Source organism: Salmo salar, chromosome ssa24 (genome assembly GCF_905237065.1).
Source record: "Salmo salar chromosome ssa24, Ssal_v3.1, whole genome shotgun sequence".
Lineage (NCBI taxonomy): Eukaryota > Metazoa > Chordata > Actinopteri > Salmoniformes > Salmonidae > Salmo > Salmo salar.
Genome location: NC_059465.1, coordinates 19603956 through 19627769, shown reverse-complemented (window position 1 = coordinate 19627769; position 23814 = coordinate 19603956). Strand labels below are relative to the sequence as shown.

General features: G+C 44.9%; 1 protein-coding gene across 6 annotated transcripts in view; it reads right to left on the bottom strand.

Moving 5' to 3' along the window:
- The window catches only part of LOC106585608 (vinexin), a 53941-nt gene extending 31387 nt beyond the window's left edge, over positions 1-22554 (bottom strand). For 5 of the 6 annotated variants that reach the window (XR_001323991.2, XR_001323992.2, XM_014172012.2 and 2 more), the window contains exon 1: positions 19048-19344. The gene's annotated coding sequence lies outside the window, so the exon portion shown is untranslated. Of the gene's footprint in view, positions 1-19047; positions 19345-22422 lie in introns of those variants that run through there. The other variant, XM_014172014.2, reaches the window with a different exon arrangement.
- Positions 22555-23814: the final 1260 nt, after the last annotated feature.

Genomic DNA, 23814 nt, shown 5'->3' with positions numbered 1-23814 from the left:
TCTCTAAAGATGAGTGAACTCATTCCAGATGAAAATAGCATTACCGTCTAGAAAACGTTGCATGTCTTATATGCTATACGTTCATGTGTAACGTCCTTTGCTGTGTCTCTATGGGATTGAGGCCATCTTTTTCAGTGGAAGATTTACCATTTAATCTCTAGGTCATCAGTCATCTGCCAAACAACCTTTTCTGCCATAAATCAAAACTGTCCTGAGCAGAGTTGACTGAGGTTCCATAAACCCACTGTCCAGGCATTCTGAAAGTGGAAAGTTTGTGTTATCCTCCTTTCCCTGTTACCACAGCAGAGGCCATTCAAAACAATCACAATGAGTCACAAGTCTCCCTAAACGAGAAAGTGAGCAATGTCAGGCTGAAGTCAGGTCCTAATCACCGGCACCTTGGAAAATCCTAATAGGACAGCTGTTTCTACATGAAGGAGATAGGGACTCTCGTTGGAGGCACCTCTCCTCTACAGTGGCTCAAAACATACATAATAACAGGGTTGGCATGGAAACTCAAGACCTGAAAACCTCTACAACTGATACTATGGGACTTGAGAATTGATACATGATTCTAAAGGTGAACTTTCTCCAATTTGGGCCTTGGCCAGGTAAGGTTGAGAGCTGTCCAACAGTATTTGGGTTGATGGGTTTTCCATGTGGCCTGTGTAACTGAACATTAGAGACTGTAATCATTATGGTCAGTGCTCAAAGACAGATATATGCACTCTGTGTGTAAACAGTAGTACAACACAGGACCCAATGTAGCAGAGAGAGCCAATCAGTGTTCCTGGTTCCAGACAACGATGTCACTCTTTCTGACTCCTCACTTCCGGATAAACCAGATTACATAAGAGGGAAAATAAGGGAAACGGGGGATCATTATCTATGATGTTTATGTGAGGGACACTGTACCAGTATATCAAATTTTCCAACAGTGTAAATTAGTTCGGCCTTCTGGTTGTTGTATCTGTGATATTTCAACATACATATTCACACTTCCAATGGCCTTTAGGGCAGGCAGCATTATAGATGTTTGACATCATGTTGGTTTCTCGAAACTCTGTGGTCATTATGACCCTCAGGGCTGTTTTTTTGTGATGCTCTGTGTTTTGACATTCACTCTGAGATCCCATCTCTCAGATTCATTGACATTTTAGACAAACAGTCATTCCACAAAGGAGGACTGTTTAATCTAATACTCCAAAATGGCAAACAACTGAGCTCCTTTTTGTTCCAAACACTGCTGCCATTCAGGTCTTAACGTCAATCGCTGGAGTAATAGGGCTGTCTTTTGTTTCTTCTTTTCATGTATAAATATTATAAATTGTGTTATCGCAGGAGAGACATACTGTATCTAATCATGATCAATTAAGAGTGGGATCAACATGCAGACTTTGTTACAGACTTTGAAAGAAAACAGTTGAAGACAAACATCCTCTCAGTTCACAACATTTTACATTTACATTTTAGTCATTTAGCAGACACTCTTATCCAGAGTGACTTACAGTAGTGAATGCATACATTTTTTCCGCACTGGTCCCCCGTGGGAATCGAACCCACAACCCTGGCGTTGCAAACACCATGCTCTACCAACTGAGCCACACGGGACTTGTGCCACACAACCAAACACCACTACAATATCTGTTCTGAGGGAGGGATCAAGTCAAACAGCCACTGTGGCACACCCACCCCCACTGGATACTGCATAGGCACATGTAACTCATGCACTGCAAAAATGCATGCTTTTATTAGAAAAGTCTCATTTAAAGATATTCTCCGGTACTTTTGTATACTTTTTAGCCAGTAGTTCTGAAAGTAGCACCGACAAGCCAAAAGTGGTCCCCAAAAACTGCGTACTGTCACATATGTGCAGATATGTGCACCACGTCATTGATCTCTCGCTCTCTCTGCTGTGTCCACTGAGACGTTGGGCCCGCCCTGCAAACTCATTGAATACCAGTGGGCAAGCCTCTTGCTAGCTGTCACTCAAATGCAAGGGGCTGAAGCTCATTAGCTAGAACTCGCATTGCTAGGGGACTGGCCCACGTGGGGGCAAATGTAGTGAAAATGGCATGGCACAGTTTCAAGAAACTGTCGCTTTCAAACTAGGGATTTCATGGCTTTTGAGGTAAGATAGTAATTCTGCTCATAGATTATGCATATATATACTACCCACCACTGCGACCTGTACGCTCTCATTGGCTGGCCCTCGCTTCATACTCGTCGCCAAACCCACTGGCTCCAGGTCATCTACAAGTCTTTGCTAGGTAAAGCCCTACCTTATCTCAGTTCACTGGTCACCATAGCAGCACCCACCCATAGCATGCGCTCCAGCAGGTATATTTCACTGGTCACCCCCAAAGCCAATTCCTCCTTTGGCCGCCTTTCCTTCCAGTTCTCTGCTGCCAATGACTGGAACGAACTGCAAAAATCACTGAAGCTGGAGACTCATATTTCCCTCACTAACCTCAAGCACCAGCTGTCAGAGCAGCTCACAGATCATTGTACCTGTATATAACCCATCTGTAAATAGCCCATCCAACTCCCTCATCCCCATACAGTATTTATTTATTTATTTTGCTCCTTTGCACCCCAGTATCTCTACTTGCACATTCATCTTCTGCACATCTGTCACTCCAGTGTTTAATTGTTATATTGTAATTACCTCGCCACTATGGCCTATTTTATTGCCTTACCTCCCTTATCTTACCTCATTTGCACACACTGTATATAGACGTTTTCTACTGTATTATTGACTGTATGTTTGTTTATTCCATGTGTAACTCTGTGTTGTTTTATGTGTCAAACTACTTTGCTTTATCTTGGCCATATCGCAGTGGTAAATGAGAACTTGTTCTCAACTAGCCTATCTGGTTAAATAAAGGTGAAATAAAATGTAAACTACACATTGACACATCCAGCCCAAAGCAGAAGGTTTAAAAAATACTTTCTTAGTCACCAAAATACCAGAGCCCAACTGGGCAAAAACTGGTTGAATCAACATTGTTTCCACATAATCTCAACCCAAAAAATCTGTGATGACATTGTATCACTGTGGAAAACTGATTGGATTAGCAAAAAGTCTTACATTTAAGGGCATTCCGTCTTTTGTTCACCCAACTTTATTTCCCGTGGAATTCACATTAGTTGTCAATCAAAACTAGACGTTGAACTGACATCTGAATCCAGTGTGGCATGTCTTTAACATTGCCTGATTCACCACATTACTTCAAATGCACTTCCAATTGTGGCAGTAACAATATTGCTTCCATAGAATTCCAGCCTAGGTCTTTTAGTATCTTTGGCAACGCAACATTAACATTTAAAATAAAAACCATAGCTTAAAGTATCTCCACCGTATGCTTTTCTCTGTGTCTGTGCATTTGGCCTCCACCGTTCTCATTCCCTAATGGAGGATGGAGGACTAAATACTCAGAAATCAGCCAGAGCTGAACACATTCCCACTCCTAGAGTGCCAAACACAATCCAACCTAATAAGGCAAAATCAGCTGTGATATCTGGTGAAAAATCCTGCTCCAGAACCTTGCTGCTTGCTGGAATACGTTTACTTTGAAGACCCCACACATTCTTAACTGATTACAAGCGTGCAAACACCATGGATGGGATTCCTCCAACAGTAAATAATAGAATAATTAAATAAAAACAGACACAATTTTACTCATCTAAATGCAATATGCAGTATATGAGTAATAAATATCTGCAATGCTCATAATGTCTGGTTTTAACCATATATAGGGTTGAAAATCCTAGATCAGGGCTGGATTAAGTAGAAGGCCTGGACAGGAGAGGAGATGAGAGAGGAATGTCAAGGCCTTTTTGCAATTGGATTTGCTCAACTCCTGCATCCTCTCTCCTCAGTCCTTTCTAGCCTCTTTTTGAAAAAGGTCAAAGGTAATCAAGGAGAGGTGGTGAGGAGAGGGAAATTGGACAAAAATGGGATTGTATAAAATAAGACTCTCCTTCTCCAATCGCACATCATCAGGCAAATTGTGTTTACAGGGTGGAATCCCAAAATATATGTTTCAAGTGATAAAAACAAATGTAGCTAGTGCAAGGAGCGGGACATTAATCCGGACGCTTATAAGAAATCCCGCTATGCCCTCAGACAAACCATCAAACAGGCAAAGCGTCAATACAGGACTAAGATTGAATCGTACTACACTGACTCTGACGCTCATTGGATGTGGCTGGGCCTGAAAAATATTACGGACTATAAAGGGAAACCCAGCTGCGAGCTGTCCAGTGATGTGAACCTACCAGATGAACTAAATGCCTTTTATGCTCGCTTCGAGTCAAGCAACACTGAAGCATGCATGAGAGCACCAGCTGTTCCGGAGGACTGTGTTATCACACTCTCTGCATGGCCAAGCACGACTCCAACACCATCATTAAGTTTGCTGACGAAACAACAGTGGTAGACCTGATCACCGACAATGATGAGACAGCTTATAGGGAGGAGGTCAGAGACCTGGCAGTGTGGTGCCAAGACAACAACCTCTCCCTCAATATGAGCAAGACAAAGGAGCTAATCGTGGATTATAGGAAAAGGAGGGCCGAACAGGCCCCCATTAACATCGATGGGCTGAAGTGGAGCGGGTCGAGAGTTTCAAGATCCTTGGTGTCCACATCACCAACGAACTATCATGGTCCAAACACACCAAGACAGTTGTGAAGAGGGCACGACAACATCTATTCCCCCTCAGGAGACTGAAAAGATTTGGCATGGGTCCCAGATCCTCAAAAGGTTATACAGCTGCACCATCGAGAGCATCCTGACCAGTTACATCACCGCCTGGTATGGAAACTGCTTGGCCTCTGACCGTAAGGTGCTACAGAGGATAGTGCATACGGCCCAGTACATCACTGGAACTATATACTAGGCAGTGTCAGAGGAAGGCCAAGTCTAGGGCCAAAAGGCTCCTTAACAGCTTCTACCCCCAAACCATAAGACTGCTAACAATTAATCAAATGGCCATCCGGACTATTTACATTGACACTGCTGGTACTCACTGTTTATTATCTATGCATTGTCACTTTACAAATGACCTTGATTAACCTGTACCCCCACACATTGACTCGGTACCAATACCCCTGTATATAGCCTCGTTATTGTTATGTAATTTTGTTGTGTTACTTTTTTATATTTTTTTACTTAGGTTTATTTAGTAAATATTACTTATTTAGTAAGTAACTCTATTTCTTGAACTGCATTCACGGTAAGGTCAACACTTATTGTATTCGGCACATATGACAAAAAAAACATTTCATTTGATATAGATCCGGTGAAGGGAAATCTTAACTCTACAGCATACAATTACATTCTAGACGATTCTGTGCTTCCAACTTTGTGGCAAAAGTTTTGGGGAAGGCCCTTTCCTGTTTTAGCATGACAATGCCCCCATGCACAAAGCGAGGTCCATACAGAAATGTTTTGTCGAGATCGGTGTGGAAGAATTTGACTGGCCTGCACAGAGCCCTGACTTCGAGCCCATCGAACACCTTTGGGATGAATTAGAACACTGACTGCGAGCCAGGCCTAATCACCCAACATCAGTGCCAGACCATTTTGCTACACTCGCAATAACATCTGCTAACCATATGTATATGACCAATAACATTTGATTTGATTTGACCTCACTAATGCTCTTGTGACTGAATGGAAGCAAGTCCCCGAGGCAATGTTCCAACGTCTAGTGGAAAGCCTTCACAGAAAAGTGGAGGCTGTTATAGCAGCAAAGGGAAGAACAACCCCATATTAATGCCCCTGATTTTGGAATGAGACGATCGACGAGCAAGTGTCCCCATACTTTTGGTCATGTAGTGTAGTTGTTCACAAACTCAGATGTTAGATCCAGAGACAGATCAGTAGAGACATGTAGACTAATTAGATTGTGTTGAGACAACATACTACTTTGCAGAGAGAGAGAGAGAGAGGAAGATGGAGCTGGTGTTAGTTACAGGGACAGTGGATAATTGTGTAGTGAGTCAGAATAGTGTTAGTCAGCATGGGGTCACTGAACTTCACCACACCCTGCTGCTGACTCCCAGGAAATCTATGGGACTTTTCCCTCACGGCCCAGAATAGCAACCGCGTAACTGAATAGAAAGGAGATGCTCAAATACAGTCCATAGGTCACATCAATAGATGTGTGTAGTCGAGGAAGATCAAGGGACCGACCCAATAACGTAGGGTTCCTGTACGTAACCCCGGTTCTATGACAATATGAGTGAGGTCACTCACTATGGGTTAAGCCTTCAATGGATGTGGTCAATAACGAACTCCTATCATCCAACGTGTGTCGTAGACAGACCTCATACATATAAATCATAGAACAAGGATTACGTTAAGTAAATAATTTCAAATAATAATTTGGTCACTCAGTATGGGATATGGCCAACTCAAGTTGCATTGGTATACTCTCCAAAACCAGCTAATCAACCCTCAGAGGCCCCAAAACTAAGCAACGTACGTGCCAAAGAGGGTGCAGTGACGTCCAGTCGGTAGAACCTCATGATGGTATGGACAGTGCCCCAACATGCTAAATTGCAGATGTCTTGCACAGAGATGCCTTTGAACAGCGCCCATGACGCACCCATACCTCTGGTGGAATGAGCCCTTAGGGATGATACACCCTTGCTTTTATAAGCATTTATAATAGCATCCGCTATCAAGTCAAATTGTGTTGGAATTAAGAAATATATAAATATTAGGACGAGCAATGTCGGAGTGGCATTGACTAAAATACAGTAGAATACAATATATACGTATGAAATGAGAAAAACAGTATGCAAACATTATTAAAGTGAATAGTCTTCCATTTTTAAAGTGACCAGTGATTCCATTTCTATGTACATAGGGCAACAGCCTCTAAGGTGTAGGGTTGAATAACCGGGTTGTAGCCGGCCAGTGATGGCTATTTAACAGTCTGATGGCCTTGAGATAGAAGCTGTTTTTCAGTCTCTCGGTCCCAGCTTTGATGCACCTGTACTGACCTCACCTTCTTGATGATAGCGGGGTGAACAGGCTGTGGCTTGGGTGGTTGATGTCCTTGATGATCTTTTTGGCCTTCCTGTGACATCGAGTACTGTAGGTGTGCTGAAGGGCAGACAATGTGTAGACCGCACCACCCTCTGGAGAGCCCTGCGTTTGCGGGCAGTTTAGTTGCCGTACCAGACGATGATAGTAGTGGAGGTGTTGTTTCCTACCTTCAACACCTGGGGGCGGCCCCTCAGGAAGTCCAGGACCCAGTTGCACAGGGTGGGGTTCAGACCCACGGCCCAGAGCTTAATGATGAGCTTGGAGGGTACTATGGTGTTGAAGGCTGAGCTATAGTCAATGAACAGCATTCGCACATAGGTATTCCTCTTGTCCAGATGGGATAGGGCAGTGTGAGTGTGATGGCGATTGCATCATCTGTGGATCTATAAGGGCGCTATGCAAATTGAAGTAGGTCTAGGGTGTCAGGTAAGATGGAGGTGATATGATGCTTAACTAGTTTCTCAAAGCAATTCATGATGACAGAAGTGAGTGCTACGGGGTGATAGTCATTTAGTTCAGTTACCTTTGCTTTCTTGGGTACAGGAACAATGGTGGACATCTTGAAGCAAGTGGGGACAGCAGACTGGGATAAGGAGAGATTGAATTTGATTGAGTTAACACGCTAAATGTCTTACTTTGGAACTATCACGGAGAAGGAGAGCCCCCAGTCCTTGGGAGCAGGGGTGTCGGTGGCACTGTGTTATCCTCAAAGTGGGCGAAGAAGGTGTTTAGCTTGTGCAGAGCAAGACGTCAGTGTCCACTCGTGTCTGAGCCGTTGAATTGTGACTCCACTATGTCTCTGTCCTGACAGTCTGCCTGTTCGATTGCCTTACGGAGGGAATCACTACACTGTTGGTATTCAACCATATTCCCATGCTGTGGTTATGAGGTGGTCCATGCTTTCAGTTTTGCGCGAATGCTGCCATCTATCCAAGGTTTTTGGTTTGGGTAGGTTTTAATAGTCACAGTGGGAACAACATCCCCTATACAATTCCTGATGAACTCGGTCACTGTGTCCAATGTGATGAACACTGGTGAGAAATGGGCCTCCCTGCGTGGGAGAGTGCCCAAGAGAAAAAGAGCTAGTCGCTTTTCTCAGGGCTCTCGTAGTAAAGCCTTTATTGGACACCAGTGGAGGCTGGTGGGAGGAGCTATAGGAGGACGGGCTCATTGTAATGGTTAGAATGTAGTAACTGGAACGATATCAAACACATCAAACATATGGAAACCACATTTTTGACTCTGTTCCTTTATTCCATTCCAGCCATTACAATGAGCTCATCCTCCTATAGCTCCTCCCACGAGCCTCCACTGCTGGACACAAACAGCGGAGCCGCTCTTCCTCCAGAGAGGAAAAGGGCGCAGGGTGAAAAGCTGATAGCTCCAAAGTATGGCAATGATAAGCTCTACTAACATTTGGTACAAAAGAGGGGTTAGGTTTCTAGTTAACCTTGGATATCCCCGTGGGAAAACTCAGGCAAGAGCGGTGAACTGACAGTGTGTGCAGCTCTACCGCTCGCTTTGCGGATTTAATGGCTAAAAGTAAGACAGTTTTGAACGAGAGAAGTCTCATATCTACACTTTCCAGTGGCTCGAACAACGACTGAGACATAGCCTCAAGTACAACAGATAGGTCACAAGTTGGGACTAGCTGTTTGGACAACGGGCGTAAGTAACGTGCACCCTTCATAAAATGACAGATAAGGGGATGTTTTCCCACTGTGTCGTTGTTGAAGTCTACAGTATATGGCGGGGAGATAGACTTTAACAGTGGAGTAAGCCTTCTCCCTGTCCAGAAGCCCCTACAGTAAGCAAAGTACCTCTGAAACAGAACACTGAAAGGGAATGGCCCGTTCCTGCTCGCACCATCTCTCAAACACACACAACTTGATATCATACAGTGAGCACGTAGAAGGGGCCCAAGTGCTTTGAATAATTTCAACGACCCTAAGCAGTAGGCCTGTCGCATTAAGATTCATCCTCTCACGGGACAGGTCCGAGTGCCAGGGTGTCTAGATGAGGATGGAAAATCTCACTGTGTAAAATAATCTCCGCTAACCACAGCCGTCCTGGCCATCGGGGGGCTACCAGGATAAGAGACAACCTCTGTTCCCTAACTCTGGCTAGAGTGGGGAGGTACAGACTGAGAGGGGTAAACATGTAAAGCTGTCCCCTTGGCCATGGGTACGCTAGCGCATCCACCCCTAGTGGCACATTGTCATTTTCCATTGAAAATAACAACTTGTAGTGCGCGTTTCTACGCGATGCGAAGAGATCTAGGGACGGCCGTCCTTACAGTATTTCTCCCATATTTGGGCCACTACAAAGGGCTGAAGCTTCCAATATACAGAAGCACTGTAAGCAACTCAAGGTAGTTTATGTGAGTAACACGGAGTTGTGGAGGCCACAATCCATTCACTGCTCTGCCCTGTGACAGATGTGTCTGTCGTCACACCCTTTCCTTGCAGACACTACCCCTAGGGGAGTGCCTTTGACTAAGATCAAGGGATCCCTCCAGTGGCGGAGAGCCGAAACTCATGGTAGGGATGCTTTTATCTTGTGGTGGAGGTGACGAAGGCAACACAGACGTACGAACAGGACCCATTGCGGAATTTCTCTTATTGTCAGCCACTCTTCGGGACTATTGATATGGTGGAGGCCATCAAACCCAATAAACGGAGACACGTTTTTGAGCGTGACCGAATGCCCAAGTCTGAACTTGGAGATGCACTGGCAAAATGCAGTGACTCGCCTTTCCAATAGGGTGGCCTGGAACAAAATATTATGTATTCTGCGCCACAGATATTCTATGATCTGTGTGGGCACCAAACAGCTCAGATATTCTATGTGCTGTGTGGGCACCAAACAGCCCAGATATTCTATGATCTGTGTGGGCACCAAACAGCCCAGATATTCTATGTGCTGTGTGGGCACCAAACAGCTCTTTATCTGATTGATCCTGAAATCTAACTCTGTGAGGAGGGTTGTAAGGATAGCTGTATTTCTCACTGCTTGCTCCTGTGTCTGGTCTGAGCACAAAGCAGGTAACCGTCTATGTAGGCAGAGATTCTGAGCCCCCTGGACCTCAGAGGGGTCAGTGCCACGTCCACACATTTGCTGAAAGTCAGTGGGGCTAGTGAAAGGCTGATACTCATAGGCCTGGCCCTGAAAGGCAAACCTGAGAAATCTCCTGTGTGCTGGCAAAATGTTGATTTGAAAATAGGCATCCTGCAGATCAAATGTAGTGAACCCTTCGCCTTGACGAATGGAGTGAGACAGCACGTTGTGCATAAGCATACGGAATGTGAACTTTTTAAAATAGCTGCTGAGGACCCATAGGTCCCTTTGTCAACCAAAATGTAACGAGTGTAGAAGCCTAGTTGGCTTTCTTCTGCTGGTATTGCTCTGATAGCCCTTTATGTGAGAAGAATGGAGATTTCCTGCTCTAGTATTTGAGCCGAGTCGTGCTCGCTACTGACAACACCACTCTGATAAAAACAGGTGGTCTTCTGTCAAACTTAACCCTTGGTAACCATGGGCAAGACTGCATATGCGCACCAGTTCTCCACCCTTGTGGCAAGATTGCTACGGACCGTAGCGCCCCTCTGTTAGCATTATAGGGATTCACCTTTTGGTTATACTCATGTTCTGTGCCCTTGGCAAAAATCTTGTGTGCAACAGTGGTATTTTTTAATTGAAAAGGCAGTGTTTGCGCACGGAACGGGTACAGTGCTTTGTGGCAACTGCTCCTCAGTGCTTAATTTGTAAATTGGGAGGTGCCAGAACAAAAAGTGAGTATGAGAGCGGGGTGACCTGGGGAGCTCTGAGGTACCGGAATGCACGAAGAAAATTAAACCTTTAAAATAAAGCATTGCATGCATATAATCACATTTGCGTAGTGGCATAGAGCAGTGAAGTAGAGGCACTTATGGAAGTTGCACACATGGGAAACATTTTTAGTAGCCTAGGGTCTGGGAAACGTGGCCTTTTCTAAACGCATTTCATGCAATTGTACAGAATTTTACATGACTGGAGACTTTAGGAGGATCTTTTATTAAACTTTTTGGAGCTAAGATAGGCGATTAGCATGAGGTTGTAAGTAACAAGAAAACTTCCCAGGACATAGACATATCTGATATTGGCAGAAAGCTTAAATTCTTGTTAATCTAACTGCACTGTCCAATTTACAGTAGCTATTACAGTGAAAGAATACCATGCTATTGTTTGAGGAGAGTGCACAATTTGGAACATGAAAAGTTATTAATAAACAAATTAGGCACATTTGGGCAGTCTTGAACAGTACATTTACATTTACATTTACATTTAAGTCATTTAGCAGACGCTCTTATCCAGAGCGACTTACAAAATGATGCATTCACCTTATGATATCCAGTGGAACAACCACTTTACAATAGTGCATCTAAATCTTTTAAGGGGGGGGGGGTTAGAAGGATTACTTTATCCTATCCTAGGTATTCCTTAAAGAGGTGGGGTTTCAGGTGTCTCCGGAAGGTGGTGATTGACTCCGCTGTCCTGGCGTCGTGAGGGAGCTTGTTCCACCATTGGGGTGCCAGAACAGCGAACAGTTTTGACTGGGCTGAGCGGGAACTGTGCTTCCTCAGAGGTAGGGGGGCCAGCAGGCCAGTGGTGGATGAACGCAGTGCCCTTGTTTGGGTGTAGGGCCTGATCAGAGCCTGAAGGTATGGAGGTGCCGTTCCCTTCACAGCTCCGTAGGCAATCACCATGGTCTTGTAGCGGATGCGAGCTTTAACTGGAAGCCAGTGGAGAGAGCGGAGGAGCGGGGTGACGTGAGAGAACTTGGGAAGGTTGAACACCAGACGGGCTGCGGCGTTCTGGATGAGTTGTAGGGGTTTAATGGCACAGGCAGGGAGCCCAGCCAACAGCGAGTTGCAGTAATCCAGACGGGAGATGACAAGTGCCTGGATTAGGACCTGCGCCGCTTCCTGTGTGAGGCAGGGTCGTACTCTGCGAATGTTGTAGAGCATGAACCTACAGGATCGGGTCACCGCCTTGATGTTAGTGGAGAACGACAGGGTGTTGTCCAGGATCACGCCAAGGTTCTTAGCACTCTGGGAGGAGGACACAAGGGAGTTGTCAACCGTGATGGCGAGATCATGGAACGGGCAGTCCTTCCCCGGGAGGAAGAGCAGCTCCGTCTTGCCGAGGTTCAGCTTGAGCTGGTGATCCGTCATCCACACTGATATGTCTGACAGACATGCAGAGATGCGATTCACAGCCTGGTTATCAGAAGGGGGAAAGGAGAAGATTAATTGTGTGTCGTCTGCATAGCAATGATAGGAGAGACCATGTGAGGATATGACAGAGCCAAGTGACTTGGTGTATAGCGAGAATAGGAGAGGGCCTAGAACAGAGCCCTGGGGGACACCAGTGGTGAGAGCGCATGGTGCGGAGACAGATTCTCGCCACGCCACCTGGTAGGAGCGACCTGTCAGGTAGGACGCAATCCAAGCGTGGGCCGCGCCGGAGATGCCCAACTCGGAGAGGGTGGAGAGGAGGATCTGATGGTTCACAGTATCAAAGGCAGCAGATAGGTCTAGAAGGATGAGAGCAGAGGAGAGAGAGTTAGCTTTAGCAGTGCGGAGAGCCTCCGTGACACAGAGAAGAGCAGTCTCAGTTGAATGCCCAGTCTTGAAACCTGACTGATTAGGATCAAGAAGGTCATTCTGAGAGAGATAGCAGGAGAGCTGGCCAAGGACGGCACGTTCAAGAGTTTTGGAGAGAAAAGAAAGAAGGGATACTGGTCTGTAGTTGTTGACATCGGAGGGATCGAGTGTAGGTTTTTTCAGAAGGGGTGCAACTCTCGCTCTCTTGAAGACGGAAGGGACGTAGCCAGCGGTCAAGGATGAGTTGATGAGCGAGGTGAGGAAGGGGAGAAGGTCTCCGGAAATGGTCTGGAGAAGAGAGGAGGGGATAGGGTCAAGTGGGCAGGTTGTTGGGCGGCCGGCCGTCACAAGACGCGAGATTTCATCTGGAGAGAGAGGGGAGAAAGAGGTCAAAGCACAGGGTAGGGCAGTGTGAGCAGGACCAGCGGTGTCGTTTGACTTAGCAAACGAGGATCGGATATCGTCAACCTTCTTTTCAAAATGGTTGACGAAGTCATCCGCAGAGAGGGAGGAGGGGGGGAGGGGAAGGAGGATTCAGGAGGGAGGAGAAGGTAGCAAAGAGCTTCCTAGGGTTAGAGGCAGATGCTTGGAATTTAGAGTGGTAGAAAGTGGCTTTAGCAGCAGAGACAGAAGAGGAGAATGTAGAGAGGAGTGAGTGAAAGGATGCCAGGTCCGCAGGGGAGGCGAGTTTTCCTCCATTTCCGCTCGGCTGCCCGGAGCCTTGTTCTGTGAGCTCGTAGTGAGTCGTCGAGCCACGGAGCAGGAGGGGAGGACCGAGCCGGCCTGGAGGATAGGGGACAGAGAAAATCAAAGGATGCAGAAAGGGAGGAGAGGAGGGTTGAGGAGGCAGAATCAGGAGATAGGTTGGAGAAGGTTTGAGCAGAGGGAAGAGATGATAGGATGGAAGAGGAGAGAGTAGCGGGAGAGAGAGAGCGAAGGTTGGGACGGCGCAATACCATCCGAGTAGGGGCAGAGTGAGAAGTGTTGGATGAGAGCAAGAGGGAAAAGGATACAAGGTAGTGGTCGGAGATTTGGAGGGGAGTTGCAATGAGATTAGTGGAAGAACAGCATCTAGTAAAGATGAGGTCAAGCGTATTGCCTGCCTTGTGAGTAGGGGGGGAAGGTGAGAGGGTGAGGTCAAAAGAGGAGAGGAGTGGAAAGAAGGAGGCAGAGAGGAATGAGTCAAAGGTAGACGTGGGGAGGTTAAAGTCACCCAGAACTGTGAGAGGTGAGCCATCCTCAGGAAAGGAACTTATCAAGGCGTCAAGCTCATTGATGAACTCTCCAAGGGAACCTGGAGGGCGATAAATGATAAGGATGTTAAGCTTGAAAGGGCTGGTAACTGTGACAGCATGGAATTCAAATGAGGAGATAGACAGATGGGTCAGGGGAGAAAGAGAGAATGTCCACTTGGGAGAGATGAGGATTCCAGTGCCACCACCTCGCTGGCTCGATGCTCTAGGGGTATGCGAGAAAACGTGGGCAGACGAAGAGAGAGCAGTAGGAGTAGCAGTGTTATCTGTGGTAATCCATGTTTCCGTCAGCGCCAGGAAGTCTAGGGACTGGAGGGTAGCATAGGCTGAGATGAACTCAGCCTTGTTGGCTGCAGACCGGCCGTTCCAGAGGCTGCCGGAGACCTGGAACTCCACGTGGGTCGTGCGCGCTGGGACCACCAGGTTAGAGTGGCAGCGGCCACGCGGTGTGAAGCGTTTGTATGGCCTGTGCAGAGAGGAGAGAACAGGGATAGACAGACACATAGTTGACAAGCTACAGAAGTGTTGTTTCTTGTATTATTGTCTCCTGTGTCTTTAGAGAACTGTTTCACTTTGATATCCTTTTTCTTCTGTCCTGATTTTCACTTTCTTTTCTTCTGTTAACTAGATATTCTTTGTTGTTCTTCGTTAGCTAGCTAGCTTCTTCCAAAAGAGTCCCTAGCAACTGCTTAGCAACTGGTAAACAATTCAGCTTGCTAAGATAACTACAATTTTATGAAAAATAGTTATTTTTCAAAAGCCTATCTTCTTTGTTTGTTGCTTGTTTTTTCTCCTATTCCGTCTTGCAGTTTTCTTTTGCTTTTTTCCGATGTACTTCACTCTAAAAACCATGTAAATTTCAATATTTGTAGGAGCTCATTTTTCAGCTGCTGCTGCTCAAATTGGAGTTCCGGAACTACTTTGTACTTTTACAGTACTTTGAACAGGAATGCAATGGTTCATTAGATCAGTCTAAAATCTTGCACATATACTGCTTCCATCTAGTGGCCAAAATATAAATTGCACCTGGGCTGGAATAATACATTATCGCCTTTCTCTTGCATTTCAAAGATGATGGTACGAAAAAATTACAAAAGAATGGTTGGTTTTTTCTTTGTATTATCTTTTACCAGATCTATTGTGTTATATTCTCCTACATTCCTTTCACATTTCCACAAACGTCAAAGTGTTTCCTTTCAAATGGTACCAAGAATATGCATACCCTTGCTTCATGGCCTGAGCTACAGGCAGTTAGATTTGGGTATGTCATTTTAGGCGAAAATTGGAAATCCTTACGAGATTTTATACTGCAGAAATGATCGAAATTACAGGCTACTTTGACACTGACAAACTGAGAATCTGAGATCAATAAAAACAACCTTGTCTTGAATCCATCATTAGCCTAAGTCTAGGTGTGTGGAGACGCATATTGTAAACTACAATATGAGGAGGAAATTGTAGTCCTAAACATGCTTTCCAGTTTCAATGACTCACCCAATGATGCACGGCTTACTCGCAGGTGATGGCCGATGCGCTCATGCCAAAAGGCAATCTCTCTCTTGTTTTACTTTGTAAAACAATATTTGTAATTTGATATAATATTTTGGCAGCCTCTATAGCCAGATTAGTCTTCTCATTTCAGCAGGAGCCATTTACTTTCCAAACAGTTTTTTTCCCACGATTGTGTTTGAAATATTGCCAAAGGCCTGTTTTGTCTGCATGCTGTTCACTGACAGATTTGCCATGCGTTCCCAACTGTAAACTGTGCCTTGTTATTGGGCGACACACAATCCACAGCTAGGCACATGTTTTAAAGAAGCTATTGATAGTCTGTGGTTATATAATAAGCCTTCTCGTGGTGTAGTAGGGTATTCTGAATTATTTCATGTCTTTCTGAACAGACAACAGTAATTCTAGAACTTTAGTAAATGTATTTCAATTTATCAGGGGTGCTGCTGCTCCTCCAGGACCCTTCGCGCGTTTCTGCTTGAATAAGGAAATCAGTGATGAAGTGCGATGAGAGTTGCAGGCTCATGTCTATCAGAGCAGAGGGAGGGAGATATATAAAGTCAATCTCATACTAGTTCTGTGAGAGATACAGGCACACTTCTCACATAGCCACGGCCACACATTGGTCTCAAACAGCAGTTACAATGTTGCGCAAACCAAATCTACATTTTCACATTACGCTTTTTTGGGTGGGGGGGAGGGGGGGGGGGATTAATCAAGATGCAACTCCAATGAACTTGTATCGTTTTTATTCAAATGTGTATATTGCTAAATAATGTCACAAGTGGTACTGGATCCGGCCAAATAGGTTTCGGAACAAAACAGTCCAAAACGGAGAAGTGCCGGATCCTGAAGAGAGTATTCAGAAGTATTTTGACCTCATAAGGAAGAACCAAAGTGAGGTGAGATGGAGCAACAGCGCGTTAGAAAGGAGCGGGGTCCCCCCTATTGGCTGTCGCTCCTGTCTGTCTACGGCTTTTAGTGAAATGAGTTCCTTATTGACCACGCCCAACGAAGGCGCTACCCATACTGAATGACCGAGCAATTATTTGAAATAGAATTTACAACAAAGCCATGACTATATTAGCTTTCATCTTTGCCGATAATTTACAGGGAAACTTTTTATATATTAACTCTAATCTGGAAGCCCAAAAAATAACTGTTATTACAAGAAAGTGTTTCACAACAGGATTTCTCTCACCAGCACTGTTTTAGAGTCAAGTGTTGCATCAGGATGATCTTGGCACTCTATGTTTCTCTATGCATTGTCACCCAGACCTTTCCTCCTCCTGTCTGTGGTAGGAGGTTTTCTGTGACTGGGTCCAGCTCTAATCTCCTCCTCCACTGCATTGTTATCCCAGGAAGTATGGTTGTCAGGACAGCCACAAATGACACATTATGAGTTGTAGAACCTCTGCTACCAACAGTATCCACCACAACAGGCAGCCTGCCAGAGCCCCGCCTGTGTAGAGGGAGTGTCTAAGGCCAGGTGAAGTAACAATAGCAAAACTTTCCCTTATATTGTCCTCATACCAAATATCATGGAAGTATGTTTCAGCTTGAAAGAGAATGGGCGGAACTCAACAATTGGTACAGTGATACAAACATTTGACATGTTATGTGACATAAATCCATCATAATGGGCTGTTTTACCAAAAAGTACAGTACAAGGTAGTATCATAGCTTCAGTATAGTGAATTGGTGTGCAAAGTCACTTTATGGATAACTCGATTTGACCCTTAAAAACGTGCACACAACTAACAAAACTAGTGACATCCTCTCTATTGATTGTATTTCTATGACTGGCCTCCTCCATTGGTTTCTGTGTGTAGGGCTGTGCTGAGCAGAAAGAGCAGGTTAATCATTGGCTCCATAATGTTGTTCCCAGCCATGAGAAGTCCTGCTCAGAGTTAAACTAATAAGGACACAGACCAAAACACAGACATGTTTGCTTAAGGTGGTGATTTTGTTTGTAGTGGAATACAGGTCCTAAAAACTTCTGGCCTTTCCTTAATATCCCTTCATCTCTATCCTTTAAAGGAGATACTTCATTTTTGGGGGGAAACAACATACTCATGTCTGGCCTTCCACTACTACTCTCCAGATGAGTGGGAGGCAGGTAATGCCTTATCACATAATCTCACACAATGTAGTAAATTCCAGGGGATAAATTATGTAAGAAAGCAATAAACCTGAAATGATCATTAGTATGTTTTTACTTGAACAGGATGTTAGAGGATAATCACAAACAATCTGATCTTTTTCAAAAACCTGAGGGGTGACTCATCATCAGCTTGTTATTATAAAGATGTTCTCTAAAGGTTAATCACACACTCCTGCCTTGTCTCCAGACTGCAACTTGGCACATGTGAACACATTGCCATAGACCATACAAGGACCTGGACCCGTCCTGTTTATTACATGCGCTTATTGAGGGATACACACATTTATCAGAAAGAAACTATTCTGCCTCCTTGTATGGTGCTCCCTCCCCTCAGCCTTCTGCTTGGGGGAGCCAAGGCTTCCGTGTTACTTGTCAATAGAGACACTACACAGCCTCACTTTGAGGGGGCCAATAATAATATGACTGCTGAACTAGAGAGGGATTGGAGATTTCAGGGAGGTTCCTGTACTCACATTAGAGCTCACGCAGTGCTATGCAAGGTAGTTCAGCCCTTACACAACTACAAAAGAACAATCACAACCTTACACAGTGTAGGCAAATATGCCATCACAGTGCACACAAAAACACTCACACAGCCATATGGGTAGCTTTTTGTATATATGCAAAGCGGAGTGAGTATAGGCTGTAGTGATGGAGCAAGAGATATCAGGAGAGCTCAAAGAGGATCAGTGCAGGGTATAGAAATCAACCCGATATCCACAATAAGTCCCAAGATGAAGGGTGAACATGTCTAGAGCCAGAGGGCCAAGGAGCCCTGTGTTAAGGGCAGTGTCCCTGACAGGGATATCTATTTCCACACCGTTAATAAGGTAGCCCCCATGATTACAGTACAGTATACCCAAACCCATGGATAGAGCAGTGAGTAATGACCATAATAACACAGCCCCCTTCTCTCATTCCCACCCTCTGTGTTCCTGTAATGTGGCAGGGGTGCATCAGAGCTGCCCTCTCCTCCATTCATTCACAAACCACAACTAAGACTGTTTCTCCAGGACAGTTCACAGCACAGACCTCATCACTGAGGGTAGCAGAATAAAATAGCCTTCTTCTGTCAGAATGGGACAGCCGTAACTTCAGGTACACTATACTGTACTGGATCTCGCTGTGTGGCCATCCTCTCGGTTTGCTGAGAGTCTCTTTAAAAAAAAAACACTGACAAATTCCTGGGAAAGTCTGCTGCACTAATCCTGTGAAGCAAGCAAGTAAGCCCGGAGCAGATAGGCAAACAAGCAGGTTACTCAACCTTTCAATAAAAACAGAGCAAAGCAGGACCTACCACAGCCCCATGATCACATAGTTAGCCAGATATTTTACACAGTAACTATGTTGACAAGTGTATCTAAAGTTATTTCATCCTACTGCCTCAGCATGGGAAAAGTTTAGGCTACTCACCTCTGATAAAGAATCCCAGGGAACAACACACCTCTCAAAGTTCTATCTTCTCCGTGATGCATGTAAGCCCAATATGTTGTGGGCAGTCCCTCTCTACTACCTCGCTCACTCACTGCCTCCCTCTCTCGCTCTCTTTCTCTGGACTACCTCCTCCTGTGAAGGACTTCCCGGTTGACAGGCATTGCCATGGCAACCCCTGGACCCTGTTCAAAAGGCACCCTCCTCTTGGCTTGTCAGCGCGGGGCTTCTTCAATGAAGAGTGCTCATCGTGGTGATATTTCACACAGCGCAGGGTTAACCAAAGGGGAATGCTAATAGTTATTCACCTCCACCTCACCAATACCCCACAATGCCCCTCGCTCTATCACCCACTCTCTCTTTCTCTCCCATGACTCCCTCTCTTTTGTGATGCTGTTTGTGTCTTTTCTGGGGGCACATACAGGGCAGGTCTCTTTCTAGTTAAAGAGAGAGGGGAGTGAAGAGGAGGGGAGAAAAATAACTCTCTCAGTCCAGGAGGGTTCTCTGAGGGTCCCCTGACATCAGTAGTCTTTGAGGTGGTCAACCCCAATGGATCGCACTGACACTGGACCCACCACTTGACTCACTCACTCAGACACAGACAGACAGATAGACATACAGAGCTTCTCTCTCTCACATCCCCTGCCCTTCCCCAGATCATTTATATCCAGCTACAACAGCTTAGACTGAGGGGCACGATGACCAGAGAGAAACTATATGTGAGGGGAGGTGAATCCATTTGAATTTGCTTCAACCACTGACAGCTGATATACTGAATCATCCAGAGATTCTGTATTCAGATATCTAGATTGCCTTTCATAATACGTAGCCCTTGGAGCACACAGACCATAGAACAGGTATATGAGAGAATACAGTAAACGGAACTACAGTGTTAAAGGACAAGCAGAGTGAAGCACATGCTCTCAAATTCCTCAGTTGTTCTCGCTACCATACATGGCAAATTAGAACTATGTTTTCCAGGTTGTCTGCAGTGTTTGCCAAACAGGACACAAACCTGAAGATTTACATGCTGACATAACTGTTTCTGTCTCATATGTCTCAGGTACTGAGTTAGCCTTTACATGTTTCACATTGCAGGTACACTCACCTTTATTGCACTTTAACCTTTTAACCAGTCAGACCAGCTAAAAACTAGAAATGATTTGGTAAGCAATGTGTGTATGTGTGCATGTGTGTTTGTGTATGTGTGTGTGTGTGTGTGTGTGTGTGTGTGTGTGTGTGTGTGTGTGTGTGTGTGTGCGTGTGTAAGCCCCATGCCTCGGACAGTTTCAGGTTGGAATCGAAGGAGTCAGCTCTTTTTTAATAATTCAGCGGTCTGGCTTGGGACAGTGAAACTCAGGCAAATACCAAGCAGTGTCCACTTACTGAGTCTGCACCGCTGCTCCAGAGATTGTTTTTGCCAAAGGAAAATGTTGTTTTTCACCCCTAGAAGAAGGAACACTTCTGGATAGTTTGTGCTGTAGTGGAAGAGGCTATAGGGCCCAGTTAGGGCAGTCAGGCGGGCACAGTCCCCCGCTGTGACCCAATCTTACACCCTGTCATTCTGTGGCTCAATGAGGTGCAAGAGGTGATTGCTGCTTTGGCCGAGGACCCAGCACCTCTCTCACAAACACACTCCCCCCTCCCTCTCTTCTTCTCTCCCATACACATTTCTCTTTCCATCACTGTCATTTTGTCTGTACCTCCCTCCAGTGATAAATATTATATTTGGAGGGATGGGAACTGTAGCCTGTTTTTTCACTGTCCCGCCGAGTCCATAGTGTGGTATTTGTAACAGTGATGGGATTCTAATGAATCAACCCTAGCAACTCTCAGCTCTGTGCCAGACTAGTAAATCCCGCCTAGCAACGTTCAACTTTCAAACACATTCAAACCCTGTTCTGTCTCTGTGGTACGTTCCAATATGTTCCGTATGTTTCTATGAAGCAATCATACCCATTGCATGGGTCATTAAAATCCCATGCAACAACCAAAGACCATACCAAGTGAGGGAATACATCATGACATAAAGCTCTGTTACATAACAGTCAACTACCTAACTTGATGATGGCTAACGGCTGGGTACTTTTTCTACTGGTTGGGGAAAACATTTCCCAGTGAAGCACTAAACTATCTGAACATTCATTGTGCATTTGGAAACAAACTGCCTATAAAACAAGCCATTTGGTTTCAATCAAGCATTCAGATTTTAGAGAGATTTAATAACTAAGAGTATAATGGAACTAAATATTGCTTAACACTGAAAGACATCCAATAAAGTGAAAGAACTGTCAGTTCATCTGTTTTTCTTTCTTAGGTGACCTTTGCCTACATCAGGGGGTTCCCAAGCTAGGGGGAGGGACCTTCCTTGACAGAAATTCAACAATAATAATCATCATAATAATTCGCAATTGTTTATACCGAGCTAAAACAATGCATAAATCCACAATGCTTTAGGCTAGAAACAAGCTGTAGTAGAGTAGACAAATGGACACATGAAGATATGCTTGTCGTGGTTGTTGGCCCAAAGAGGAAATCCATATGGAGCTCTCAAGGATAGCTACTTCCAGTATAAAGAGCCCAGCTAAACAAAGTCAACAGGGACCACAAACATAGAAGTGGAAATGATGGTTTAAAATACAGATGTAGAATCTTAATTTGAGCCAGTTTGCTACAGCAGTAAGGTAATCCTGCAGCAACAGGAAATGTGAATTATTATGTGGATTATAATTAATGGACATTTTTGTAGGGGTTGATACATTTTTCTCAGCAACAAAAGAGAGATCAAATGAAGATCCTACTGTACTTCTGTTCTTGTAAGCCCTTAGATGGGTTCAGTTCCCTTTACGTTTGGTAATAAATGTATCATGATAAAACACTGATGTGTTGAATGAATGAACATATTAATGTATACAGTATGCACAAATGAACATGCACAGTATAACCAGAGGTGCAGTACTGAAGTGGCTACATTCAGCATAGCTCTCAGCCCAAAACAACAGCCACAACATCAGAAACCTGTCTCTCCGTGGAGAAGGTCTGATTCCTATCTGCTCAACCAAAGACAGATAGCTCCTTCCTAAGACAATGTTAGAACCCTACAAGAACTATTCGGCTGCAACTCAACTGTTGCACAACAATGTTCCGACAAAAAGTAATTGACACGCATGGAGAACTAAAGATAAACACAGTTCCATTTCCCACAGTTCAAGTGTATAATCCGGTCATTACGCTCCTGATCTCTTCAGCCCTCTAGGTGATAGAGCCAGAGCGAGCGGGAGAGTCTGACAACATGAACTGTTTGTGTTTTAGTCTTGGCGTGGAGCAGCAGAGACAGACAGAGAGAGTCGTACTTACAGATTAGTGCAGCGCAGGCCGAGTAGAGAGGACTTCTTGGTATAGTACAGAGGGAGAGAGAAAGAGAAGGAGGGAGGGAGGGAGAGAACCACTGCTGCTGGCCAACAGGGTGTCTTTTATCTTCTGCGAGTGACTCAGCTTGTGTGTGTGTGTGTTTTGTGTGTGTGCAACACCCCTCACTCCACTCTACAGCTCATCAGGGACTCTGTAATAGTTTCCATCTGCAGCTGGAAATAATAGAAATTCCCATGCAGGCACAGCCTCAGTGGAACCGCCCTTTTGTTTTTCATGAGCAGGAACAGAGGAGGCCATTTTCACATCAACCTAAATATACAGACTTGTGTTTGAGATCAATCCAGTAATAGTGTGGTGCTCCATTCAGAGTCCGAGGCCTATTTGAGAGAAAGATATGCAGATTTGCTAAACTAAACTGTAAAAAAGGCCTTTCCTTCCAGCCAATCAGGGTACTTGAATTGACATTTGGACTTGGGCTCCGCCCACTCTAGCTCAGAACATTTTTAGTCATCAACAGAAGAAGACACAAGTTTGGTTTGCAACCAAGCTTTATTAAGTGTTTATTCTAAAAGGGGCTTTATATTGTTGGGGGTTGTTTATGATTAATGCATGCTACTGAAACCTTGCTAGTGTTAGTTATCTTGTTACATATAACTTAATACCTGTGTAATTAATGCATGCCATCTCCGAAGTACAGAATTGCCAGTTAATCATTGCATGGTTGTATTTATCATTATGTGCATGTTACTATTACAGCAAGAGATTGTGCTATATGGCAGTTTAGTAAGTAAGTTCTGGAAGAAACAAACATTATATGGACAAGCGGGACCTGATCCTAGATCAGAGGTAACTCAGATTCTAAGCGGCTTGGTGCGCATGCGCACTTGATTTATGGCCAACCAGATAATCAATCAATCAAATCTATTTATAAAGCCCATTTTACATCTGCAGATGTCACAAAGTGCTATACAGCTGCTGTTCCTTCACTCTGCGGTCCAACTCATCCCAAACCATCTCAATTGGGTTGAGGTCAGGTGATTGTGGAGGCCAGGTCATCTGATGCAGCACTCCATCACCCTCCTTCTGTCACGCCTGCTCCCGCTCTCCCTCTCTGGCGCTCGAGGGCGCCTGGCTGTCCTTCATAACACACACCTGTCACCATCATTACGCGCAGCAGCGCTCATTGGGCTCACCTGGGCTCCTTCACTTTGTTGATTGCCCTGTCTATAACTGTCTGCTTCCCCGCTTGTTCCCTGTGTCTGCATCGATCACCCCAGTGTTTAATTTGCCATACTGTAATAATTTCGCAACTATGGCCTATTTATTGCCTCACCCCCCTTATCCTACCTCATTTGCACACACTGTATATAGACTTTC